We start from the raw sequence: 26,524 nt of genomic DNA on the forward strand, positions 1-26,524 counted from the left end.
CATGACATTTATACTTCTTGATTGACCAGAGTAATGCTACAGTTATAGTTACATGATGTGATCTGATGTGTAGAGATTATATTTTAAATCAGAAAGGTAACATATAATTAACCAAACATTAAATATTATTTTGTTTCAAAAAGTTTTTGTTAAATGTCTGAAGTTTGTTTTCAGTAATAAATAAAACCTATTTATGGAGCACAAGGTGATGTTTTGATCTATGTATGCATTGTAGAAAATTCAATCAAGCTAATTAACATATCCATCATCTCACCAAATTATCATTTTTTTGTAGTAAGAGCATAAGAGATGTATTAATTCAGCAATTTTGAAATACAAAATACATCATTATTAACCATGGCCCCCGTGCAGCACAATAGATACTAAAATAATTCCTTCTGTCTCAAAATGTGTTCTTTTTGATAAGCATCACTTCATTGCCTTATTTGGCCCCTTCATCTCAGCCTCTACCAACTACTTTGGTGCTCTTTTTCTACAAGATAGACTTTGTAAAATTCAACATTTGTTTGTTAATGAGATCCGCTATATCTGTCTTTGTGTGCCTGGCTTATTTCACTTAGCAAAAATCTGAATGTTGTCCAAGCATGGTTCAAAGGAAATGTTGAAGGAACGTGGGTGAGAGAGTAGGTAGGAAAGTGCTGGGAGTGAAGGAACTAAGGGATTTTAGGGAGATTTTCATAGAGGTCCGAGGTGTGCGTAGTGGGCTGAGCCACTGAGAGCTTTGTGGGAGAGCCCCTCATGACACAAAATTGAAACAAGGTGTTCAACACTGTTTTCCTTTTCTTCTTGCTACTCCCTCTGGAAGGCATGCGACCCTGAAGTGTCAGACAAATGCATTCATTGGTGTGGACACCCAGGATTCACATGGGTACCAAAATGGCAAGATTGTGGAGGGAGCCTACTGCTAAGCTCTGAGTATAAAACCTTGGCATTTGGCTATAGGAGAGAACATCTTTAAGCGAGTCTGCACACTCACTCCATTGACACGGTTTACATGAAAACTACCCATGGGAACCAACTCCAAGGAACCCTCTTCCAAGCCTATTTTAGAGTCACTTGAAGCTGCATTCCTCTGGAGTAGTGATTATCAGTGGGGAGTTTCAGAAATGGTTGGGAAAATTAAAAATGCAGAATACAGATTTTATCTTGTGTTTATTGTATCCATATGTCTGTGCTACACATCAGAACTCCCTGTGTGTACATCTCAAGTAAGGGAATCTGCCCATACAAGCAATTCTGATATATTCTTCTGGTGGGGAGCCATTGTTCTATTACAGGTATTGGTGAAGGTTAGCATACATCAATGTCAAGGAGAAGTTTGTTAAAATATGAATTGTTGGGCTGCCCCATCCTTAATTTCTGACTCAGTAGGTATAGGATTGGCCCACACATTTGCATTTCTAAGAAATGCCCAGATGGTGCTGATGCCAAGCAGCTGGTCCAGAAAATGCATTGCTTAGGGATTGGAAGCAATTCAAAGCTATAAGAGCCAATATAAATTATATGACTTACATATATAAGATGCAGTTTTCCAGAAATTAGGGAAGAGAACTGCTTTTGGAGCATAGATTTTTGGAGTAGTTGTGTCCCTACATTTTTGCTCTACACATGGAAAGGTCCAAATCTCCATCAATCCCTGTTTTAACCAGGTCGTGTGGTAGCAAAACCCAGTCTGGGTTTCAATTGATTAGTCTATAGAAATGCCTATTTTCTGTCTGGAGACTCTGAGTTGAAAAGAATGCCCTAGCTCCTGCAGGGGGGTTGCTGAAATGGTCTACGGTTTCCCAGAAAGGTGGAGATGGATCTGAATTTCCTTGATGTACTCCTTGAAGGAAGTGTACACCTAGAGACAGAAACATGCCAAGGTCTGGGGAAGGCGATCCTAATAGAAGATAACACCTTTCTGGTGGAATTGTCTAAAAGGGCTGACTCATGGCAATACTGGAAAAGGAGACCGACGTTTAGGTCCGTTCCACATCATTGTTCCTGCATTCTCTGTAGACAACGCTCCTGGCATTACTTCTCCCTGTAGTGGACCCTTTGCTCTGCCCTTCATATGCCACTGTTTGGAGGTACAAAGGCCTTCTTTTGTATGTCAACCATTTTTTTATGACCACAAAACACTAGTCTTCAAAGGATCTCAAAGACTTTTCAGCAAAGACAATTCTACAAAGTGCCCAGAAATCAAAGATTTTTTAATTCTTGGACATTGAACATCTTGTCAATTGTTCTACAAGGCAAGCAATTCAGGGGAAGCAAAGCAGGCTCATTGTATCAAGACAATAAGAAGAAAATAAAAAAAAAAAGAAAAGCTGGAATTCAGGCTTGTGTTGTCCTTCAAAGTCTGAGAGCCTCTTACTTCCTGGCTTCAGTGTGCCCCCAGACATATTGTCTCCTTTGGAGTCTCAAGAACTGTGTTTGTGCCGTGTGTTGCTGGCAAGAGTTATGCCAAGAAGGCAGAGGAATATAAGCAGAAAGAGCTTCAAAGCATTATGTATTGGTCTCTGGCAAGGGAGCACTTGACTGAACAAGAACCAGCCAGATGCAGTGTCTCCAAGGTGAATCTGTAATAACTTAGGTGGCAGTAATTTCCTTGGAGACTGGCATAATTATACCCAAACAAATTGCCTGAACAGCCACATATTTATTAACACAAGATTAAAACTCAAGTTTGAGCAAACCTGGAGAACAACAGTACCAGCAGCGAAAATAGCAAGAAGCAGAGAGAAGCTTTCTGACACCTAATGCAAGGGGGCTGACCCAGAGCCAGGGGGAAGGTCTACCTGTAGCCAGCCCACTGAGGCCTCCACTGTGGGTTCCTGTTTATTGGAAGTGGGGATTAAAATAATTGGATGTCAGAACTTACAACTAGCACTGGTTAAGTACCTAAGGTGCAACAAATCACACTGAAACTTAATGGCTTCAAGCACAACCATTATTTAGTTTTTATTTAGGGATTCTGTGCAGTACCCCTCTTGGCCCTCTCCTGCATTTGCATTCAGCAGCTGGTGGGATAGGCAGTTGGTGGGGTGGCTATAGGAAAGGCATCTTGATGACTGGACCATATGGCTAGTCTTCCAGCAATCAGAGCCAAGTTGTCTTCATGATGGTTACATGCTTCCTGGAGAACACGCAGAGGCTACTGCTGGATAAGGCACACCATCAATCCCATTGAACTTGGTTCACCACAGTCCGTCACAGGCCAACCCACAATCAAGGGGAGCAAAATAAATCACCCACAGATAAAGAGAAACCTTGGCTTGTCAATTTTAAGAGCGTAAGTAAAATGGGAATTAAAGAACTGGTGGCTTTCTGGGGCAAATCGGTAATGAAACTCTTTAGAACATAAACAGGGGTGACATTTAGCCCCAAAAGGCATCAGTTGAGATACTTAGGTCCCAGATGGGTTTGATCCCTGTTTTTCCCTCCTGGAGCATGCCCTGGGAGTCCATGGTGGCGGTTCATATGACCGTGTCTCTGCCACCCGCAGGGGGGACTTGCACGAGACTCCAACTCCTTGCTTTGACCTTGGCCCATCCCTATTGTTACAGACATTTACAGAGCGAACAAGTGAATGGAACAAGTGAATGGAACAAGTGAATGGAAGGCTAAATGCCTTTCCATCTCTATCTCCATCTCTTTGCTCCTCAAATTAATAACAATGATGACGATGAGGATGAGGAAACTGATGAAGAACCTGAGAGAAGATGTTAGTGCTGACAGAAGTAAATATGAAGCAGAGTTTTCTTGATTCTGTATTTTTATCAACTATACTAGGTGCCCTCTTGTCAAACAAGTTTCCTAAGCAAGGTACTCTGTCAGTGTGTGAGGCAGACAAAATGGCAATGAAGGATGCTGTTCCCTATTTCTAGGCACACACACTAGAGCAGGAGAGAAATGTAGAGTGAAAGAGCGCCTCTGCAGTGTGCCTGCTCTTGGGACGTTTTACAACAAGGAATATGGAATAGTTAAAAGTGTATACATGGGGCATAGGACTGCATAGTTGTTGCCATCGGACTGACAAGAAAGGACTGATGCAGTTGAATGCCTCTGATTTGCTGACTTGTGCTGGGGTGAAACAAGGAAGCCTGGGGTGAAGGTGTCTCCATAGTGCAGGTGTCATAGTGACAGCAAGCAGGCAGATATACCTAGGGGGTAGAGGTGGTGGGTTAGCCCGCTAGAGGGTCTGTTGTAGAGAAATCAAATGAGCTTGTGCTTTTAACCAATTGTCTTAATTTACCAGCTGTCATCGACTTGGTGGTGAGATGGAATTAAAAGATTGGCAGATACGAAGCAATAAAACTGTGTAAATGGTGAAATGGAGGCAGAGAGGGAAAAAACATGAATTAGATTTAGCAACTGAAAACAAATGAGTACAGTTAAAATCTTTACTGAAGAGTGGTTATGTCTGTATCCAGGTGCTCAGGCATTGAACTTGTCACAACTGTTGCAGATTTTTGACAACTCTTGTCTATCTTGTGCATTGGTTTTCTGTCCCCTCCAGAGGGATTTGCTGGTCTATCATGTTCCAAAGAAGATTTAACATTTTAATAAAAATCTCTCATAGTCTTTTCATTTGAAGTTGGTTACAGAAGTCATACCAAAATTAGCATTTTGTACTTTTTCACAATTCTTAATTGGTAGATCCACCGTATTTCAATACCCACAGGCTCATGAATGAGCAGTCTACACAGACTCTAAAAACATACCCATTCTGGTTCTGATCTTGACCGCGCATGGTTCTGTGTCCAGGCTGCAGAAATCATTCCTTCTGGTGTGTCTCAGAGTGTGATTCCTTGAACATTTAATTTATCTCAGGTCAAGTTCTTCATCTTTTCTCATGGTGGGACTTACCTAGTGGGAAAATTATGACTATGGAAGGGGAACCCTTCTATTGCAGAATAAGGAGTGATGAAGCTTGGTAATTCAATCAGAAACCCCAGGTTCAGAGTTCCCATTCAAATGATGCCTCTCTTGCTTTCCAGTTCCATAAATTGAGGGCAAATTATTTAGCCAGTCAGAGCTTCAATTCTTCACCTTCAAATGAAAGTAAGCAATGGTGCATGGCTCTTTAGATTTCTGTGAGAACCAAATATTTTTTCAAAGTATTAGAACAGTTTCACATACATGGCAAGAGCTACAAACATTCCTGTGTTTCTTAGCAATAATAGGAATAAGATGCTCCATGCCAAGTCTGTCCTGGTGAAATTCACCAAGCACCTGCTGTATACCTTACCTTGCAGACAAGAAGGATGAACAAGGTACAATTTCTGCTTGTAAGGATCCATGAAGGGTGAAAAATGTATAAATGAGACCAACAGCAGCAGATGTGCTACTTGCATTAAAAAGGGTGAGACAAGATGCTGAGGCAGCACAGAGGAGGGAAAGAGCAGATAAAGCAAGGCTAAGGATGTGGCATTTGAGCAGGGAAGGTTTAGAATTAGGCAGGCCATGATGACTGGGGACCGAGATGGGATAGGAAGAGAAAAGTCACTTCAATACTTCTAATTTAAAATGAGGAAATTGGTCCATATAATTTTCAGTTGCATAAGAGCTCTAAAATCCAATTCTATGAAATCATGCTTTCACTCCTTGATGAATATGTGAGAGTTCTGCAAATGAGTTGTTGCAGCCAAAAATTTTAGCTTCTGGGCATGAAGTTTACCCAGTATTCACAGCAAAACAGATTACTAGTCGAAACTTGAATTAGAAATATGCTGACACATTAGAAAATATAATTTGTACCCAATGACTTGAAAAAAAATAAAATTAAAAAAAAAAACCTACCCAGTAGCTCTGCAGTTACTAAATGGGGCCTAATGGCACTTTTATTCTTCATGTTGGCATTTCAAAGTTATTCTGACAAAGCTCACCTGGGAAGAAGGGCTTTTAGTGAAATGGCGAGATAGTACTTCCTCTGATGATGTCTCCATCGAAACCCATGCTTTCAAATCATTTAAATGCCAAAAGTGGCAGTGCTCTTATAAGTTAGGGGAGTGGTTTGCCAATTTTGATGTCCATAAGAATTACCTGGTGCTTTTGTGAAACAAATGCAAATTTGGGGGATGGGAATCACTACCTTTGAAGATTGTGATTCAGTGGATCTGTGACAGAGCTCAGGAATCTTCCTTTTAACAAGGGTCACTGATGATTCTGATGCAAGTGGTTTCCAAGGAGCATTTAATAAAACACTGTTTTATGCTTCGTTTCTACCATGGCTGGAGGCAACATGAACACTGTGAGAGGAGGGTTCCTGCTTCAGATTGGATCAAAGATTCTAGAGAGGAGCCCTGCTGGGACTCCAAAGAAAGGAACACTGAAATGCTTGGGGATCATTGCACAGTGGTTATCAGAGGGATGTGCACACAAGCCCTACAATTGGCTACAGTGGTCGTCAAAGTGGACAGCAAGACGTGTCCTGTCCAGGCATGTCCGTAATCAAGTGTTGTGTTGTGGAGTACGTAAGGTAATTCAAGGAATTGGGCTTAGGGCTGGGGCTAGTTTCTACACATAGAGCAACATAACTGATGTTTTAGTATCTTAGGAAACATCCTAAAAGTTTGCCAGTGTCTGGCAATGTTCTTGATCCTGTATTGTATTCTAGCTTGCAGAGGAAGACATGCTTCTAACAATGTTATAGACTAATCAAGGTAAGTTGTATTTCTTGGTCAAGGCAAAGGGGTTGGGACAACTTAGGACTCCTGTATATTGGACTTAAGAAGTGGAATAACTTGTCCAAGGTCTCCTAGGGTAGACACTAAGCTAGGAAGTTGTTCTAGAAGCAGTACCATATCTGAGTGTCAGTGGTGACTATTTTTCGTAAGGGAGACTTTGAAGACATGCAAGTTGCTTAGCAATGTACCAACATCTCAAGAGCTAGAACTGTCCTAGTGAACAGTCCTGCTGAAGCCAATGTTGGATCTGGGTTTCCTTCAGTCTTCCTTCATTTTGGTCATCCTCAGCCACTTCTCCTCAGCTTCCCAAAGCACTTAAATCTGCTCTGTCACATCATCCCAAACCTTCCGGGAAATCTGTCTTGCATTGCTGTAGGACACAAAAATCCTGGTTTGCAGAATTTTTCTTTAAAGGGCTTTGATGGAGACTCTAGATAGCAGAATAGAGTAAGGACACGTTTAAACAGCCAGAGAATAATTAGCCAAGGTGAAGAGCAGACAGGGCTTATTCCAGGAAATAAGAAAAGACAGGTCAAGGACAGAGGTTCAACTGGAGACTGATGGACACGAGAAAGCAGTAGAGACAACAGTGTGGTGTTGCACTGACCAGATACCTCAATGACATTCAACGAGCAGAGATCTGAGACTTGCTGGAATGAGTGGCACAAGTGACTGCAAAGAACGGGGTAGCAACCTGCAATAAGTAAAATCATGCTGTAGACCTATAGGGTGATGTAGCTTAGAAACCCACCCTAAGGAAAAGAAACTAACCAAGAGCATAATAACAAAAAGTGGTACAATGAATATTACTGAAGACTTGCCTTCAAAGGGGCAAAAGCCATGCTGACCTCAGAGTTAACTGAGGAATACATGGAAAAATTTGGGGTGGGGTGGGATTATAGCATTCAGAAAACTCATTACAAAGCTTCTTAACAACAAGAAGCACATCCAGGAATTCAAGGAATTTCAGAAATATGTCACACAGGAAATAGCAACACTGAAACAAAATCAAGAGAAATGATTGGAAATGAAGAACGCAATAGAACAAATAAAAATTCAGTGAAAGTTCTCAATAATAGAATTAATGAGGCAGAAGAAAGAATCTCAGAATTGAAAGATATTTTTTTGTTACCATGGGGAAACAGTTAAAGGGCATTGACCCCATAGAGTGATTCAGGGGAATAAAGCAATGACATTGAAAAAAAAAAAAAAGCCAGAAGTTGAATAGTGCAGGAAAGCATGCAATTTCTATGTTACAGTACACCTTGTTGTCCAGCAGGAAAATTCCCAACTAAATCCAATTTCAAACGTCTTCTAGGAATCTGGGATGGTGTGTTATGTAGCAATCTCCTTGGGCCAAAGATGTCCACTGAATGCTATAGTAAAGATAGAGAGGCACCTGGTTAGAGGAGGGATGCACTGATTTCAGCATGAGCCCCTGGCTCTGAAGAAAATGCTGATCTGGAGATGAACAATCACCCCAGAAGAAAGGGAGGAGGAAGGTGGATTTTGCTTCAGAAAAATATCTTTTAATGATAAGTTATTTAAAAATTTTTTAACTTCATTTTTTGTTTTATTTACATATTTGAGGCCACTGTCTAGGGTAGGAAGGACTGAGGCACAGGGAAGGGAGAGTAGAGAAATATTTCCAATTTCTTCTTTTTCTCCTTTATCTCATCAGAGAGTAGGAAGGGACAACATTTCACTGTGAAATCACATGAGCACCTAGGTATGGGAGACAATGACCCAGTGTCATCTTAGAGACCCCAATGTGGGAAGGGTGCTCTGAAGGTGGGTTTACTTGAGTGGTTTTAATAGCTCTGTTACATCAAGAATTGAGAAAACCTTTCCAAGGTCTGTTGTTTGACCAAGTCCACCTTAGCGCATCCACACACCCAGACACTTGCTGCCAAAACTTAGCCAGCAGAGGTATCCAACCTGTCCCACTTTTTATCCTCTGACATGAAACTCAACTTCTTCTGCTGGCCTAGATTATCTGACTCTTATATCCTCTGTGTGCAATGATAATTCAACTTTACTGACAGTGCCTACAAAGTGATAAAAAAATGGTTCACGGTTCTTAGAAAACCCACAGTTTAGCAATTCAGAATGTGAATTGTAATGCCATATTGAGGTCTAGAAAGAGATTTTTATAAGTTTATACGAGTTTATAGCTTTATAGAAGTTTAAGCCAAAGATCTTGTGTGAGAGCCTGCTGCTTTGTTCTGGCTGATACTTCAAGAAAGTATCAGCTAAGTGTTCAGGGGTCAGAGGAAGGAAAAGAGGAGCCAAGAGAAGGAATAGCCAACACACGCTGGAGATGACAGTGAGAGGCGTCACTAATCACTTTCCCAATACAAAACGGAGAGAATGTCAGATCTGATTATTCCTGCAAGCAAATTCAGTCAGTACAGTTGCTCAGGATTGTACCCCTCTTTTAACCATTATCAAGCCACACAGCACTGTATTGAGGGTTTACACCTGCAGTTGACAAGCGCTGTCCTTCACTGAAAAGGTTCTTTCTTTGAAATGTCTAGAGAGATATGCTTTAAGAAGGAGAGAGCACCTAGATTGCAATTTTGAGACTACACCTTATAAATAATGACTAAATAATGTTCTAAATATTGATGATAATGCAAGCACTGTATCTCATGGAAGTATTTTTGTTGCGTCCTTGTAGGAGATAAAATATCACTTTAAACCATCAGGTCTGCAGGCCCAAGTGCAGTAAGCAGTCCCTGAACTAAGCCAACAAGTTTGAGTAGATTTGTTGTGATCCCGGAGTCCCTATGGTATCCTTGGAGTCTGTTTGACCTGCCGGCCATGTACAGAGCAATGCTCAGTCAATGGACTACCTTATTGTGTGGATTCTGCTGATGCTGATGGACACTGCAAGCTGTTTTCTCCAACTACAGGAGATCCTGAGGAGAACATGCTGAGGGAAGTGAGGTGCAGGCCAACTCTAGTTATGAATCTTCTCTGGCAAGTAGGTTGCTGTTCCCCGGCCCACCCATGTCATCTCTGACTTTCCAAGTATCACCTATTTTTCAAGATCAGCTTGAAGCATCTTTAGACATCCTTTATCAAAGTCTTTTAATGCCTAAAATCCTTATAGCTCCTGTAGCTGACATCCAGCAATTAACAATTACATTGTCTGTGGTTATATAGGACTCTCTGATGGCTCCAGATGCACAGTCCCATCTTCTTAATGACACAGTGGCTGTCTCAGCAAAATAGCATCTGCTCTCCTGGGCTTATTCAGGGCAGGATACTTGGTTTTCAATAATTTGCATTCTGGTTCTGATCGCTCATTCAGGCACCTGGGTCAGCCAGCCACATCGATCAGCAGACAACGTGTTGTAACCAAAATACCCTTGAGTGACTGAAGGAGATCATGGGGTGCTGTACTCCTATTTATTGGATGAGGACCTGTGCGTGGCCTACCACACATGTATTGATTTCCTCCTTAAAATCAGAATGTGCCTTTTTGTTTGCATGCTTATTTTGAAAATCAAAACAAAACTGAACTGACAGAGATCCAAACCATTACTTAAATGTAAATGTCTTGGCTACATAGAGAAAGGGAAACTGGGATGGTCTGCTGATACCCTACCTGGAGGGGCATTAGGATTTCATATTCAGAGTCCCCAGAGGGTCACTTATATCAACAGACAATAGGATCATCTGTTGGGTGCCAGTTACAGGATCTGCAGGGTTGTCAGACAACGGGAAGCAGTGATAAAAGACATCCAAAAAAAAAAAGGCTGGCATAGGGCTGGGAGCGCCAAGAGACATCTGTGTGGCAGAGGCTACTGCCTTTGACTGCATTGCTGCCTGGGTTGATTCCTCTCCCACCACCTCACGGATAGCTCACTGGGCACTGAGTCCATTGTTGCCAGTTTGGATCCCAAGCACACAGAGGAAACAGACCTCACTGATGTCACCTGCTTTTATTTCAAGTCTCTTGTTTTCCAGAGGCTGTGGGAAAGACCATTGAAATGCAAAACACACATCCTAGAAAATTCTCCACACCTCCTGCTGTAACATAGAAATAGCACAGAGACCTGCAACTGTGATGGAGCATTCATCCTGCAGGAAGTAGACAGGAGAAATAGATTCATGGTGGGTTCAGACTGGAGAACAAAGCCTCAGGTCTGGCCAGAGTGTTAAGCTTTCTGAAAAGGTGCTGTCCTGGAGGCAGCTGGCCATTTGAGTGGACGCCAGTGATGGTTACAGTATTTAGGCCTAAAGATCTTAAGGAAAGGTAGGGTCTGGGGCCTCAAAGACTAGATGAGAGATGGGACTGTAGAAAAAGGTTTCTGAAGGACTTGGAAATCTGTAAGTCTGACCAAGAGGAAACCTTTGATGTTCTGGGGACCTACAAAATAGGATATGGAAAGGTAATCAAGAAGAAGGTAGATAAAAGAATGAACAGAGTGTTGTTGAATAATAGAATTTAGTGGCACCTGCCCAGGAGTGGGGATGGGGAGTTTGGGAGGCTACATATTTGGAGGCAAAAATCTTCCGGAACAGGTGCACATTTGAAATCTCAGCATTGGCAGAAATAACTATAACTTCTTGGGTTTCATCTTTTTGGTCTTACACTGAGACATTCTGCTCTTCTCTGTGTTAGATAGGACCAATTGCTGGCTAATTTCCATCTAGTATATCCTGCACAGAAGCAAGTGGCCAACATAGAAAGCTTTAACTCATTTGCCAAGGCTTGCTACTTGAGCCCAAACACAAAGCTCAATCCATGTCGCTAACGCTGAAAATACAGGGTCTTTGCAATGGCTGTCCTCAGAATAACAGGTCTGAAAAGCCCTGCGTGAGAAAGAACTGGGGCTGCATTGGGTATTATGTGATGCTTAAGACATTTCAATATTAAGCACTCTGATAATAATAAAAACCGCTATACAAAAGGAAATGAGACTCTTCTGGAAAAAAATTAGCAAATGCATGTGGTTGGTATAATTGATACAGTCTCCATATAGCTGTGAAACCAAAGAACATGGAGGATTTTTTTGTTGATTTGATTGCAAAATTGATAGGTGATGCCAACTCCACTTAAATCAGTCACCCCTTTTCTAATTTTGAAATTTTGGTGCTTACTGAAGCAGTGTATGCATCTTGGAATTATCCTGAACGACTCCATCTCTCTGTATAGCCATAACCCATTAGTCATCAAGTCACACATACTTGTAGCTCAAAAAAATTCCTCAGATGAAGGAAATAAGTGATTCCAAATAACAATAGGGTTTAGCAACGCGCTCAGCAGCAAGGACACTTGTACAGATCTTGCATCTCTTTATTCCCTTCCCAACAACAAAAAGTTAAAAATGCAACTGTTTCACTTTACTCCTTATATCGCACATTAATTGGAGAATGTTACATGCTACGTACTCTGCTCATATTATTTTATTTTGAGTACTATTGGCAGATAAGGTTATTTCAAAAACTTTATGAAAAAATGATATTGTACATGCAATTTGGTGTCAGAATTTTTTGAAAAATATGCATATAAAAAAGAAATTTCTGATTCAGTGTAACTGAAATATAGTTTTGTAAGAACTTTGTTTTATATCCTTGTCAAACTGGTGCTTAAGAATAATACTCCAGTTTTAATGATCTATGATTGCTTTAAAATTTACTGTGTGAGTGAAACAGCCATTTTCCCTTCCATTATGGCTTATAGCTATTGTCTGTATTCTTACTAAACTGTGGTCTTTTTTGCTTATCACTTTTTGAACTTCTTATTTGGTAAAGTATTAAGCCTTTTTACCGTGAATTACATTTAAAATATATTATCTCAGGACTAACAAAATAAAATCAAAATCCATGAAAAAAATGTATTATATCAAAAACTAAGTAGACAGGAAGGGCACTGTGGATGTGAGAAAGGAAAAGAAGAAAGAGACATTATTATTATTATTATTCTCACAACTATATCTACAAATCATATTGAATCTGTAAAATCTAATTATTTTTTAAAATAAAAAATGGCACACAACTGTACTGATATAAAAGTAATACATTTCATATATATTACATGTATAGTTTTTAATTTTATTGGAAAGTTAGGTCTACAGAGAGGAGAGGCAGAGAGATTTTCTATATGGTGGTTTGTTCCCCAGGTGGTCGCAATGCCAGGAGCTCAAGTCAGGAGCCAGGAACTTCTTCAGGGTCTCTCATGCTGATGTAGGGTTCCAAGGCTTTCAGCTGTACTCCCTGCCTTCCCAGGCCACAAGGAGGGAGCTAGATGGGAAGTGGAGTAGCTGGGACATGAATTGGCACCCAAATTGGATCTCAGTACTTAAAGAGGTAAGGATTAGTCAATTGAGCCATTAAGCTGGACCCTCGTAGGTGCAGATTTAAGAGCCCAGTCATGCTTCTGTATTTCTTATCCCACCTTTTCTCCCTCACTAATTCTCTTCATTTTAAAATTTTTAATTTTTTAACAGTGATATACCCTCAATTTACTTTATAGTCACAAGTTTAGCCCTCCACTAAATATAAAAATTCAACAAATAGTAGGTGGAAAAATCACTGTTCTTCAAGAGTATAGACAAGTGCTATAAACCATGATCAAATCTCAAAATATTAATTTCACTTGTTTATGTTCTATTTTTGTACTCTGTATATTAGCCCTTACAAATCAGGGCTGGCTTATTTAACTGAACCTAGTGGTCTCCAATTACATCAATTTTGCGACAAAGACAAGACTTCATTCTTTTTTTAAGGTAGTATTAGATCATGATATACACAATTTTTTATCCAGTTATCAGTGGATAGGCATCTGGTTTTATTCCATAGTTTAGCTTCTGTGAGTTGGGCTGCATATAATTCTCCTATGCAGATTTCATTTCCTTTGGGTAAATACCAAGAGTGAATGGAGGGTCATACGGTAGTTCTATCTTCAGATTTCTAATCCGTCTCCATGCTGTGTTCTATAATGTTTGTATTAGTTCGCATTCCCACCAGGAGTAGATTAGGGTACATTTTCCATACGTTCTTGCTGGCTTTTGTTGTTTGGATGATCGGCATTCTGTTTTAAGGTAAAGCTGACTGTTGCCTTTGTTTACATTTCCTTCTCGTCTAGGGCACCTGAGAGTCTCTTCATGCATCGTTGGTATTCCATCACCTGAAAAACACCTATCCTTCTCCTTAGCCCACTTCTTCGCTGGACTGTTGATTTCCGTGTTGTTGAGTTTCTAGAGCTCCTTTTATAACCTGGGTGTCAGTCCTTTATCAGATGTATAATTTGCAAATATTTTCTCCCGTTCTGGTATTTGCCTCTTTAGCTTTCTAAGTGTTTCCTTTGCTGTGCAGAAGCTTCTTAAGTTTGATGTACTCCCATTTGGCTGTATTTGCCTTCACTGCCTGTGTTTCTGGGGTCTATTCCAGGAGATGTTTGCCTAAGCTACTGTCTTGCAGTGTCGCCTCTGCTTTCCTCTAGTAAGTTGATGGTTTCACACCTTAGATCTCTGATCCATACTGTGTTGATTTCTGTATGGAGTGTAAGGTATGGTTCTCGCTTCACGCTTCTGCATTCAGAGATGCAGTTTTCCCAACACTAATTCTTGAAGAGGCTGTTCTTTCTCCAGGGCATACAACAAGCTTAGCTCGTTTGTCAAAGTTGGCTGTAGATGCGTGGGTTAGTTTCTGAGCTCACGAATGTGTTCCACACTAAGCCGTGTGTCTATTCGTGTGCTAGTAAGCATGTTTTCCAGAATTTTTTGAAAGACCCCTCTAATGAACAAAAAAAATACAGAGGAGTATTTATGGTAATATTAGCTTCTTGGAGAATGGATGGTGAACATGCTTTACTGTATATTGTACTAATTGATTACAATGTGCATTCATTGTCCTTGCCATTAATAAAATAGTATGATGGAAAATAATACTTTTAAAGATGATGTTTACAATAAGAAATATAAGCAGAGTACCTAGAAACAAATTTACAGAGATATGGAAGAATTTTATCTGAAAATGCTAAGCTTCATAAATAATTCTGTAAGAGACATAAATAAATAGAAAATATTCCAAGGTCTTAAATAGATTTCAATATTCAAAAACATATCATTGATTTCCCAATATACTATAGATTAAATATATTTTTAGCCAAAATTCCAGAAGACATGTTTGTGTGATGTTATAAAACTATTCTCAAAGGCTCTAGGCAAATAGGCGAGGGCCCTAAAGGGGAGCAGTCAGGAGTGTTTGTCCTTGATATTACCATTAAGACATAAATTTGAAATCTCAAATTCTGATTGCCACATTGAAAAAAGAAATATTTAACCAATATATTAAGATGCTATGTCAACATGCAATCATTACAAAAATTAATAAAGGGATATTTTATTTGCTTTTTCATAATTGGTCGAAAACAGTACATACTAATTGCAAACTAATCACCTCTGAAATACCAAGAAGTCGATGGGGCCGGTGTTCAGCACATTAGTGCGAGTTTTTTGTTGCGCACGTTCCCATGGTGCTGAGTCAAGGACTGACTCTGGTTAAAGAACTCAGGAGAGGGCCCTGGAGGCCATGGTGGAGGCCATGGTGGAGGCCACGGTGGAGGCCATGGTGGAGGCCATGGTGGAGGCCACGGGCAGGTGGAGCTCAGTGTTTCAAAGAGTGCATCTTTTGAGGGTGCATATTTAGAAGAAAACAAAACTGGGTTTCTCGTATTTTGCATAAAATTCAATTCCAAGGGAAATAAAGACATAATTGTGAAATGCAAATCTTAAAACATTTTGAAGAAAAAGTTGATTAATTATGACCTTTGGACAGAGAATGGTTTGTTAAGACATAAAAACAGAGTATAGCAGAAAATATGTACAATAGTGTCCATATCAGAACCAAAAACTACTGCTTATTAAGTAAGAAGCAACCAGAAAGTAAGTGAAAATCCAAGCCACATACTAAAAGAATTTATTTGCAATACTTACACTTTAAAAAGCTGCCTGATTCAAAATATCTAAATAACTCCTAAAAGTCAATAATGGAAATACATAAAGTTCAGTAGGATTATAAGCATTTCAAAGAAACTTAAAATACTAAAGCAAAATAAAAATGTAAAAATATTCCCAACCTCAGTTGTGATCAGAGCAATACAGCTGAAAGATAGAAAGAAACATTTAAAATCTGCTAGACTGGAAAAAGTTAAGACCTGTTTTCTACAAGGAGATCAAAGTGCACTCTGCTATATTCTGGGTGAAGGTGCAAGTGGCAATTCCACCTTGCAAAATAGGTTGACAGTAATTATGAGTACACGAAGTGCACATTGATGTCCTAACTTCATATCCTACATGCAGAAGAGAGTATGTAGTGTTGTTGTTTAAATGTAAACATTGGTGCTTTTGGGTAGGAGAATGAATAGAGTGTGTTATGTATACTTCATCAATTATGATATTGCAAGGGAAATAAATAGATGCATATGCATATGCAGCAACCTGGGCAAATCTTAGTCGTAGAATTTTGAATGGTAAGTAAGACCCTGGAGATAAACACAGAGTATCATTAGTTTTTAATAATGCCTTTATGGAGCTATAATTTAAAACCACACGATTCATGCTCATTGTATAATTCAACCTTTGTGTAATTCGTTGTATAATTCAGTAGTGTTTGTTATCTTCCTTGAGTTGAACAAAAGTCACTGCATCTAATTTTGCAACATTTCTGTTGTATCTGTCTCTTTGCACACAAGGCAATAGTTATCCAAAAAAAGACACGACAAGGAAATCCTTATGTCAGGGCTGTCCAAATTGTCCTGAGATGGTTTTCTTTCTTGGAAGTCCAAAGAAATACAAAACAGCAGGGTGATGACTAGCAATGGACCAGATCATTTAAGGAATTAGACCCAGGGCCAGGGCTAGAGTCTGTTTATGGCAATATGATTTTTCAGTGTTTCAGCAAACAACTCATATGAGTTTATCAGTGACTTGGAACAAAGTTTTGTGTTTCTACACCACCACAAGGAAAGTAGAGAGAGAAGGGATCCCTCTGATCCCACGTGATAACCTAGCATGACTGTCTGCCCAGTCTTACCTGTTGCCCACTTGTAACAGCGGCTAGTCCTGCTTTACTTTGTTCCCTGTCTCTGCAAATTTGTCCATTTTGTGCATTTCATTAAGTGGAATTATACAGTTGGTAGCCATTCGCATGAAGCTTTTCACTTAGCACGATATTCATGAGGCTCATAGATGTTGTAACAAATATCAATGTTTCACTCCTTTTGTTGTTACATTATCTTTCCAGTGCATGCTTATGCTGCCTTTTGTTTATTTAATCATTGAGTGCAAATTTTGTTTTTAGCTTAACTCCAAGGACACTGGGAAATAGCAGCCGCATTGTCTCCTAGTTTCTTCATGCTTTCCAACTTTTCCTCAACTTTGTCCCCAAAAATGATTCCTGAGAGCCAATTCTGTCACCCTCCCATATACAACCTTTCAGCAGCACCTCGCCAATGTGGTGAGAGTATAAAATAAAGAAATGAACAGGTATTTTATGTTTCTTTACATTATTCAGCCTACATCCTGCCTCAACAGGCCTTGCTCCAGTCCAGCAGACCTACAATATTTCAGCATTTCCAGGCTGCTGTGTCATGACCCCAGGTTCTCCAAATTCAGTTTTCTACCTCTAGAATCTCAGATTCATCCCTATCCTCCATTTGCACTCTTGATAAGTAATGTTTTTCCTCTTCTAATCAGCATGTGTTGCATTTTTAGAAGGTACCCAGTTTAACTTCAGGTGCTGCAATTCAGTCTCCAGCTGTGTCTACTCACTGGAGGTTTTTTTTCTGAAAGTAAATTAGCATGTATGTATAATTCCTACATATTACATTCAAGTTTTGATTTAAAAATTTCTTCTTTTTCACATTCTTTCTTAAAATGAAGTTTCCCCTCACATTTATCATTTTATCTCCAAATTCATTTTAACAATTCTACTTTCTACTGTCACAAGTCCTTTAGCATTGAATATTCTTGTTTGTCAATATTTTCCTAATGGAATTTATTTCATCATGCAATCTATAATTTGTTTTTTAAATTATACACTCACTTTCTTAACGCCACAATATATGGCTTTATAAACATTGGTTATGAGCATTAAGCATTTTCTGTAAAGCCTTGCCTATTTTTTTCCTGTTTTTTTTTTTTCAGGGATTTTATTATACCAGAATCAATGTTAGTTTATTTATTACTCTGGAGATTTAAAATTTGTATTAATAGAGCAAATTAAAGCTTTACTCTCTTACCTAGTGAAAGTGATGTTACATAACAAAAATCCTTTCTGTTTTCTATGCTAGCTACTGATAATAACTTCTACATTTTTATTTATTTGAAATACAGAGTCTAAGTTAGAAACAAAGAAAGGGAGATACTCTAAACACTGGCTCGCTTCCGTCATGCCTGCCCTCACTGGTCCTGGGCCAGGCAAAAGCCAGGGAAGTGGAACTCAATCTAGATCCCCCAAATGGATAGAAGATGCCCAAGGATTTGAACCATCACTTGGTGCCTCCAAGCGTGCATTTCAGCAGGAAGCCGAAGTTGAAAGTGGAACTAGATGCATCCTCGGGCGCTCTGCTATGCAATACATTCACCCCAAGGGGAGTCATAACCCGTGTAGCAAGTATTTATCACACACACACAAATATATATATATATATATATACATATATACATATATATATATATTTCAAACCCTTATATTTCACATGCTGCTCATGAGGCATGTATTATATTTTGAGATCTCAGAGGGAAGGTCGACTGCTAACTTGGCTGTGCTGAGGCATCTCAGTGTTTGTATTCTGTCTTCTATTGATAAAGTATCACGTTGTCTTATGTGTGCTGTTAGAACACAACCCTGAAGTTCTTCATTCAGTACACTACACATTATTTCTTGAATCACTACGATTTTACCTTATTTTAAGTTTTCTCTTTCTCATGACATTTTAAGTCTATTTGTATATGGCAAGCATGTCTCAGTAGTTTCATAGATTGATTTCCAGAATTTGGTACTTTCCCCTTCTGCCCCTCCCTCCTCCTTCTTTTCTTCTAATTTTTTGTAACAGTATAGTTTTCATTTATAATTAGGTACCTGATACTTTTCTAAACAAGGAGCTCAATATGTAAAATATAGGCAAACCAGTGTTCCACGTGAGTATAAACAATGGTTATAGATAACAATCAAATCAGAATTTGTCAGCTTAGTCTGATATATACTAAGTGTGCTTTTGGGGTTCTATATATTAGCTGCCATCAACCCGAGAAAATATGGTATTTGTCTTTTGACTCTATATTATTACGTGTGATGTGATGGTCCTTAGTTGCATTCATTTGGTTGCAAATGACAGTATTTCCTGGGAAATTTTTATTTCCCTTGAGGTCAGATGTATGTTACCTTATAAAGCACTTCTTTCAATTGGAATTTTGCTGTGGGTTTTTTTTTAAGATTTATTTTTTTTATTATTATTATTTTTATTGGAAAGGCGGATACACAGAGAGGAGAGACAGAGAGGAAGATCTTCCGTCCGATGATTCACTTCCCAAGTGAGCGCAACGCCGATGCTATGCTGATCCGAAACCAGGAGCCTCTTCCGGGTCTCCCACGTGGGCGCAGGGTCCCAAAGCTTTGGGCTGTCCTAGACTGTTTTCCCGGGCCACAGGCAGGGAGCTGGAAGGGAAGCGGGGCTGCTGGGCTAGAACCGGCGGCCATATGAGATCCTGGGCATGCAAGGTGAGGACCTTAACCACTTGTGCCACCGCACCAGGCCCTGCTGTGGGTTTATACAGAACTGTATCTTTGTTAGACAAGTCTACCATGTTTCTCGATTTTCACATACTATAGAGTCAACTGACATTTTGAAACCAAGCATTTTATTTAAAAAAAAAAAATTGAAGGCAATCAACTTCTGGTTTGTATTTGAATTGCTACTAAAGTAACTCACAGTAGGACAAATTATGGCTGACAGTAAACTTATTGTGAACTCCAGAAGAAACTTCTGCTATTAAGTTGATAGAATGTATTGAAAAGTGTAATTAATGCTCCATTTTTCAAGCTCGTGAGAAATCTGTTCACACCAACACAGTTAGAAAATCCCTCCCTTGCTCACGCATGCACTATACCGCTGTCCTCTTTATTGTAAATAAAAACCCGACAGCCAGAAATATTTCTTTCCATTGCTTGGGATTTATTGTTGGTGTTTTTTTTTTTTGATATAAAAAGCTATTCTTTCTCACTTCCCATATCCCAGTTCCATCTTCAGCCATACCTGCATTTCATCTCTTTCAGTGTTTTCAATAACTATCAAAGATTGAAACTGTCAAAAGTACAACTGAGGGCCCAGTGTAGTGGCTTAGTGACTAAAATCCTCACCTTGCATGCACCGGGATCCCAAATGGGCACTGGTTCTAGTCCCTGTAGCCCCACTTTCATTCCATTCCCTGCTTGTGGCCTGCAAATGCAGTAGAGGACAGCCCAAGGCCTCAGGACCCTGCACCCACTTGGAAGAGGCTCCTGGCTTCAGAGCAGTGCAGCTCTGGTCATTGTGGCTAATTGGGGAGTGAATCAGTGGACAGAACATCTTCCTCTGTCTCCTCCTGTCTGTATATCTGACTTTCCAATAAAATAAAATAAATATTTAAAAATATGCAACTGCTTGAACTGTATGGAGAAGAAAGGACTCCTGAAGGAAGGGCTCCTCCAAGAAAGCATGCAGAATTCAATCAGAAAAAAAAAATCCAGGGATTTCAGTTTTCTATAAATTACATCCATCTGTCTATGCATCCATCCATTCCTCATCTGCTCATCCTCCCCATTCCCTTTGTCCATTTAGCTGCTGCTGGACGTTTGCCGTGTTTGCATACTTGGCTTTTGTGAATAAATGCTGCAACGAACATGAGAAAATATATACCTTCAAAATATGTGTTTCATTTTCTTGGGCAATGTAACCAGAAGGAAGATTGCTGTGTGGCTAGGTGCAATTTCCCCCAAGTCCCTTTACTGCTCTTCCTGATGGCTGCACCAGCTTAAATTCCCAGCAACAGTGCATTAGGGCTCCTTTTTCTGAGTGCATTCTAGTTACATTCAGTGTGAAAAATACCGAGAGTGATTATGGAAGGAAATTTGTGGATGTTTTTTAAAGATCTCTTGAAGCTGTGTAGTAAAGTACAGATGCGTTATTAAGTATTCCATTGTATAGCTTTATTTGGGTCAAGAAGTAAAGCAATATCAGGGTCCTTGACACCCCCTTTCCCCCTCCGGATTGCTGTTCACCTGTGACTGTGTTTTGTGTTTTCTTAAGCGTTTCATGCATGTGATCATACTATGCATATTCATGTGTATCCTGGTTCCTGCGTTCACTCGGCTCTGTGAGACCTATCCAGGCTGGTTACATATAGCTAGGTTTCTTTCATTTTCATTGCTGTTCAGAGATGATGCTAATGAAAATCCCTCTTTTTCTTGTCTTGGAGCTTTGAAAATATGCTGCCATAAAACTGTTGAATACATCTTCTGAATGTCTATACATTCTGTTGGTTACAGGTTTAAAATAGAATGCAGAATAATGGACCAGCAGAAGCTTAGCCTTAAACGACACCATCAGTCTTCCAAGTTCATTATAACAATCAGCTGTGTGTGTTTCATTTGCTCCACATTGTCCTCAGTGCTTGGTGTTACCAGCTGTTTACATTTTAGCTGATCTGGTGTATGCAAATGCCATCACATTTTTAGTTTCAGTTTGGATTTATTTGGCAATGAAAGATTGAGCGTCATTTAATGTCTTATTAACCATTTGGCTTCTTTCGTTCAATGACTTTTCATAATTCCTGCATATCTTTCTTCCTTAATTATTGACGTTTTGGAAATCACTTGGTTTATATGAGTAACAAATATGTTCTTTTTTTCCTTAGGTAGAGGAGAAGTATCTTAAGAACCAAGTATGTTTCATTTTAACATATATGTATTTGTCATTCCCATATTTACCACTGTTTATTTTATAATCATAATTTATATTTATAGGCATTTTATTTTATGTTTACTAACTTGTCTATATCTACAAGGCCGAGACACTATTAAACAGCAGGATGTTAAGCTAGTACTTGTTGGGCCTGGCGCAGTAGCCTAGCAGCTAAAGTCCTCTCCTTACACACACTGGGATCCCATATGGGCACCGGTTCTAATTCCAGCTGCTCCACTTCCCATCCAGCTCCCTGCTTGTGGCCTGGGAAAGCAGTTGAGGATAGCCCAAAGCCTTGGGACCTGGAAGCAACTCCTGGCTCCTGGCTTTGGATGAGCTCAGCTCTGGGCATTGCAGCCACTTGGGGAGTGAATCAGTGGAAGGAAGATCTTCCTCTGTCTCTCCTCTCTGCATATCTGACTTTCCAGTAAAAAGAATAATTAGATATCTTTAAAAAACAACTCCTACTTGTTACCAGATGACTATGCTACTGTGATAATAGGGGGGGCAACGGAGAGCTGGAGGGTGGGAAGAGGGATTCCTGTATGCACAAAACTGTATCAGGGAAGCAATGATGGTAAAAGAAAGAAAAAGAATGGTTTTTATTTGCCTTTCACATGTAAGTTTAAGACATCACATGAATTTTTAAATTTTGTATAAACTGTAAATCAGGCTTCTAATGCTATTTTCCTTATAATTTATCTGGTTATTCAGGAAACATTGATTGGAAATATACTCTGGTCCCAAATTCCTATAATGTCTTCCTGTGTAAGTCAAGTCGGCCTACGGGGAGAGATCTCTTTCTAAGCTCTCCTTTTATCTCCCACTTAGAGCATCCTCGTTGTCCAAACCTTGCTAGCCAGCATTATGTAAGGAAAGCAAATTCTATCACCTGTTCTTTAAATGAATATTGACTACTTCCGTGGAAGATGCACCACCTCTTTGTCAAGGAGCATACCTGGACAAACACATGAGAATTTAATTGGGAAAGCATTAAATATGTGAATTTATTTGAGAAATTCTGGTATTTAAGAAAATCCAGGTTTTCTTAAATAGAAAATCATTCAGCTATGCAAATATAAGTCCTTTGCCTAAGTCCCCTTTAATGCGTGTTAGTAAAATTTTACGTCTTCGTTGTATCAATCTTGCACAATTGTCATAGAATTATAATTTGCTATTTTACACTATTGTGATATTACTTATAGTGTCTTGACAATTTAATTATTGACATAAAATGATTTTTATTGGTCTTGTATATAGAAATCTTGCCAAAAGTCACTTGGCCATTCTAGTAAAATGAAGCAACTGGGGAGATCAGTGGGGTGTCCCTGTAGTAGCTAGCGTGGGAGGTCAAGTGTTCTCGTGGGAGGTTCACCTGGAGACCGCATGTCCAGGGTTGGATTTCTCTTTCACCTTTCACTTCAGCACGGCTGTTGGAGTCGGGTATGATTCGTGGCCCCGACTCTGGCCATGGCACTGATCACTTTTGAGGTGTCCAGCTAAGATCTTCCCACTTTACCTGGTTGTTACGTAGTCCATATCATAGCATCCCCTGATAGCTTATTCCTCTGTTGTTTGCTATCTGTCACTCCCTCTAGTCTCCACTTACATCTTCCGTTCTGTATCTTTCCCTGTGATTTTCCATCAGGTCACATACATCTCAGCCAGTACGAAGTCTCAAGAGGTCTTTGGGGCTTTATAGATCAATAGGCAGCCAGCGTTGCTTTCAGGAGAGCAAGGAGCAGCCTGGGATCATCGCAGCCATTCATTTGCAAACAAGTTAGGAAATACTTCATCATGCTTTATTGTGTTTTCTTGTGATATAAACATACCTCTCAATTGAATTATGCTCTATCTTCAAGTGGGAGGTTAAATTACACTGCACACAGAAAGAAAAACGAACAGCTATTTTAATTGAGAGAAGAGAGGTAAGTAGCTTAGGCTCTTGCCGTTAGTAAGGATGTATAGATGTGAAACCCTGTGCCAAATGTTTTAGCTTCATACTCATTTATGGTATTGGGAAAGAGAAAATGCACCTTTTCCCAGCAACAAATGTAGCTGCTGTCCATGTTACTGGTTGCTATGTTAACTATCAGGCATAGACCAAATGATTTTTGATTTGTGGTGTTATTATTGGGAACATGAAACAGCTCTTTACGATTTCTAAGGAGACAATGAGCTAAGAATTGCAGCGTCAATAGAATGGATCTCAAACAAAATCAGAGGAGACTTCTTCAGGTTAGGATGAGAATTCTGTGCCATTAAGTTTGGAGGGGCAGCGGGGTCTGACTGCAGCGAAGCCTCCCCGAGTGAAGGCAGGCATGCTTTCACTGAGGCAGCCAGTCACAGAGGCTGGAAGGCTCTCTGCTCGCAGGGTGGAATGCCATCACACACCACCAGAAATGCATGGCTTCGAGAGTTGGTATGTGGCTTTGAAAATCAAAGAAAACAAATTCTAACCTGCAATATATGATTTGACAGCATGTAAAGTATAAAGTAATAGATAAATATGCATGTGTGTGTCAGTGCATATGTGTTGTGTAAATCTGTATATGAACCTGATTTCGGAATATTGAGATGCAGAGAGGGTGCGATGCTATTGCTGTGCTTGGGCCAGGGCTGGAGCCAGTAGCTAAGAATGAAACTTTAAGGACACGTGTGGGTGGCAGAAATGCAAAAGCTGGAGTTAGGAATCAAACCCAGCCACGCGGATATGGGATGTAGGCATTTTAACTCTTGGGAAAAATGTCCACTCCAAGCAGCTGTTTTTGACAAAAGCACAGAACTGTTCCAGTGGAAGCAGGATATAGTCTTTTCAACAACTGTTGAAACAGCGCTAAAACAATTAAATATTGCATGTCAAACGTACACACACTCACACACACACACACACTCTAAAACAAGAATCAATACATTTTACACAAAAGTCAACTAACAAAAACTTGGTGATAGACATAATTGTGAAACAAAAACTTTAGCAGTGTTACAAATTAACACAGCAGAAAATTGACATGTTCATATGTTAGGAACCTAATTTCTAAGATTTGACACCAGGAGAAAAAAACACTTGAAAAATCAAACTGAAAAATAAGACCTCATAAAAATTAAAAACCTTGTCTTGGAGAGACACTTTCAAGACAATGAAGAGACAAGATTTGGAAAAGTAATCTGCAAGTCACAAATTTGGTTAAGATCTCTCACGCAGAATATAACACTCAATAGTATTGAAGAAATGAATCAAAACAGGCATTTCACCAAAGAAGTAAAGGAAAGAGAATAAAAAATAACCCAATCATGAGGAAATTGTGAAAGTGTTGTTTAATAGCATTTTCCCACTGTAATAGAAAAGATAGACAATGCCGATTTTGGTAAGGGAGTGGAGTAACTGGAGCTCTCATATATGAGTGGTGAAAATATAAAATTGCTTTATAAGAAAGGATTAAAAATAGTGGAAAAGCAGATTAGGTTTACAGAGAGGTAAGACAGAGAGAAATGCCTGCCAAATGGCTGCAGGGGCCTGAGCTGAGCTGATCCAAAGCAAGAAGCCAGGAGCCTCTTCCAGGTCTCCTTTGGGGGTACAGAGTCCCAAGGCTTTGGGTCACCCCCTACTGCTTTCCCAGGTCACAAGTAGGGAGCCGGATGGAAGTAGGGCCACCAGGATATGTAACAGCAAATGCAAGGTAAGGATTTAGCCGTTCAACCATTGCAGTGGGCTCATTTTTTTAAGTAACACATGGTGTCTGTGTGACAGTCTCTCCATTGTGCTTTCGTGAGTAATTTAAGCATCTCTACATGCAAAGACTTATGCATAAATGTTTGTAGCATTTGTACTTGTATGTAGCCCAACTACTTATCCGTAGGTGAATGATTAGTAGGGATACACCCACACAATGGAATGCCACACATTCTCATATTCAGACACCCCAGAATATGTTTGAATTTAAAATTAATTATGTTGAGGCAAAGAAGTCAGACCCAAACCATGCACTGCAAATTCCATTCAGTTTAAATTATACAAGCCACAAGCCACTGTATAGTGTTAAAAAAAAAACACACATGGGTGCCTGAGGGCAGGATGGGCAGGTTGGGGAAGACATAAGAACAGTATACAAAGGGCATGAGTAAACTTCGCTGGATGTTACACCTATGGATGCATGGGCTGTATGCGTGGTCTTCAAAAACTTCGTGGAAAATGCATAATATGAAGAAATATGCTCAAGTAAATTCATCTCTTAATTCCATTTGCATGAGCTGTTTTGAGCTAACACCTATACGTATGTCAAAATTTTTCAAGTTGTGTACCTCTGGTACTTGATGATGACAACCCAAGCAGACAGAGGGACCTCTGTCCACACCAGTGCTCCCCTGCCTGCCAGTGTGCCTCCTGGTCTTCCTGCCTCTCTATCAACACAACACCCCAGTTTTTGCAAAGCTGTGCTGGCTCTTCTTCATCTCAAAGGAATATTGTAATGACAGGTTTCTAGCAAGCAAACCTAACCAGCTACAGGCCCTGAACACTCCTTTAGTGTTTGCCCTGGTGGGGATCTCATAGGGTTGGCAGCCTCTGTGCTGTGGGCTTCAGGTTCTGACCTCCCACTGTTCAATGCCATTGTCAAGTGCTGCCTCTGCCTGGTTTTATATAATCAAGTGCTCTATGCAGCGAGACATCAAAATGGAAGGAAACAAATGAAATTCACAGATTACCTCCCTCATGGGGTTTGATTTCCTAGTTCATTTATGGCACTTTTCATCTGAAAATTTTACCTTGAAACATAGAAGTTTAAACATCTTCAATGGAATTACTATACATTTTCTAAGACTCCAGTGTTCTTTGTATAAAGTTAGACCTTCTCTTGCTCTTTCCCTTAAG

Source organism: Ochotona curzoniae, unplaced genomic scaffold, assembly GCF_017591425.1.
Source record: "Ochotona curzoniae isolate NIBS_2020 unplaced genomic scaffold, NIBS_Ocur_1.0 contig_883, whole genome shotgun sequence".
Classification (NCBI taxonomy): Eukaryota; Metazoa; Chordata; class Mammalia; order Lagomorpha; family Ochotonidae; genus Ochotona; species Ochotona curzoniae.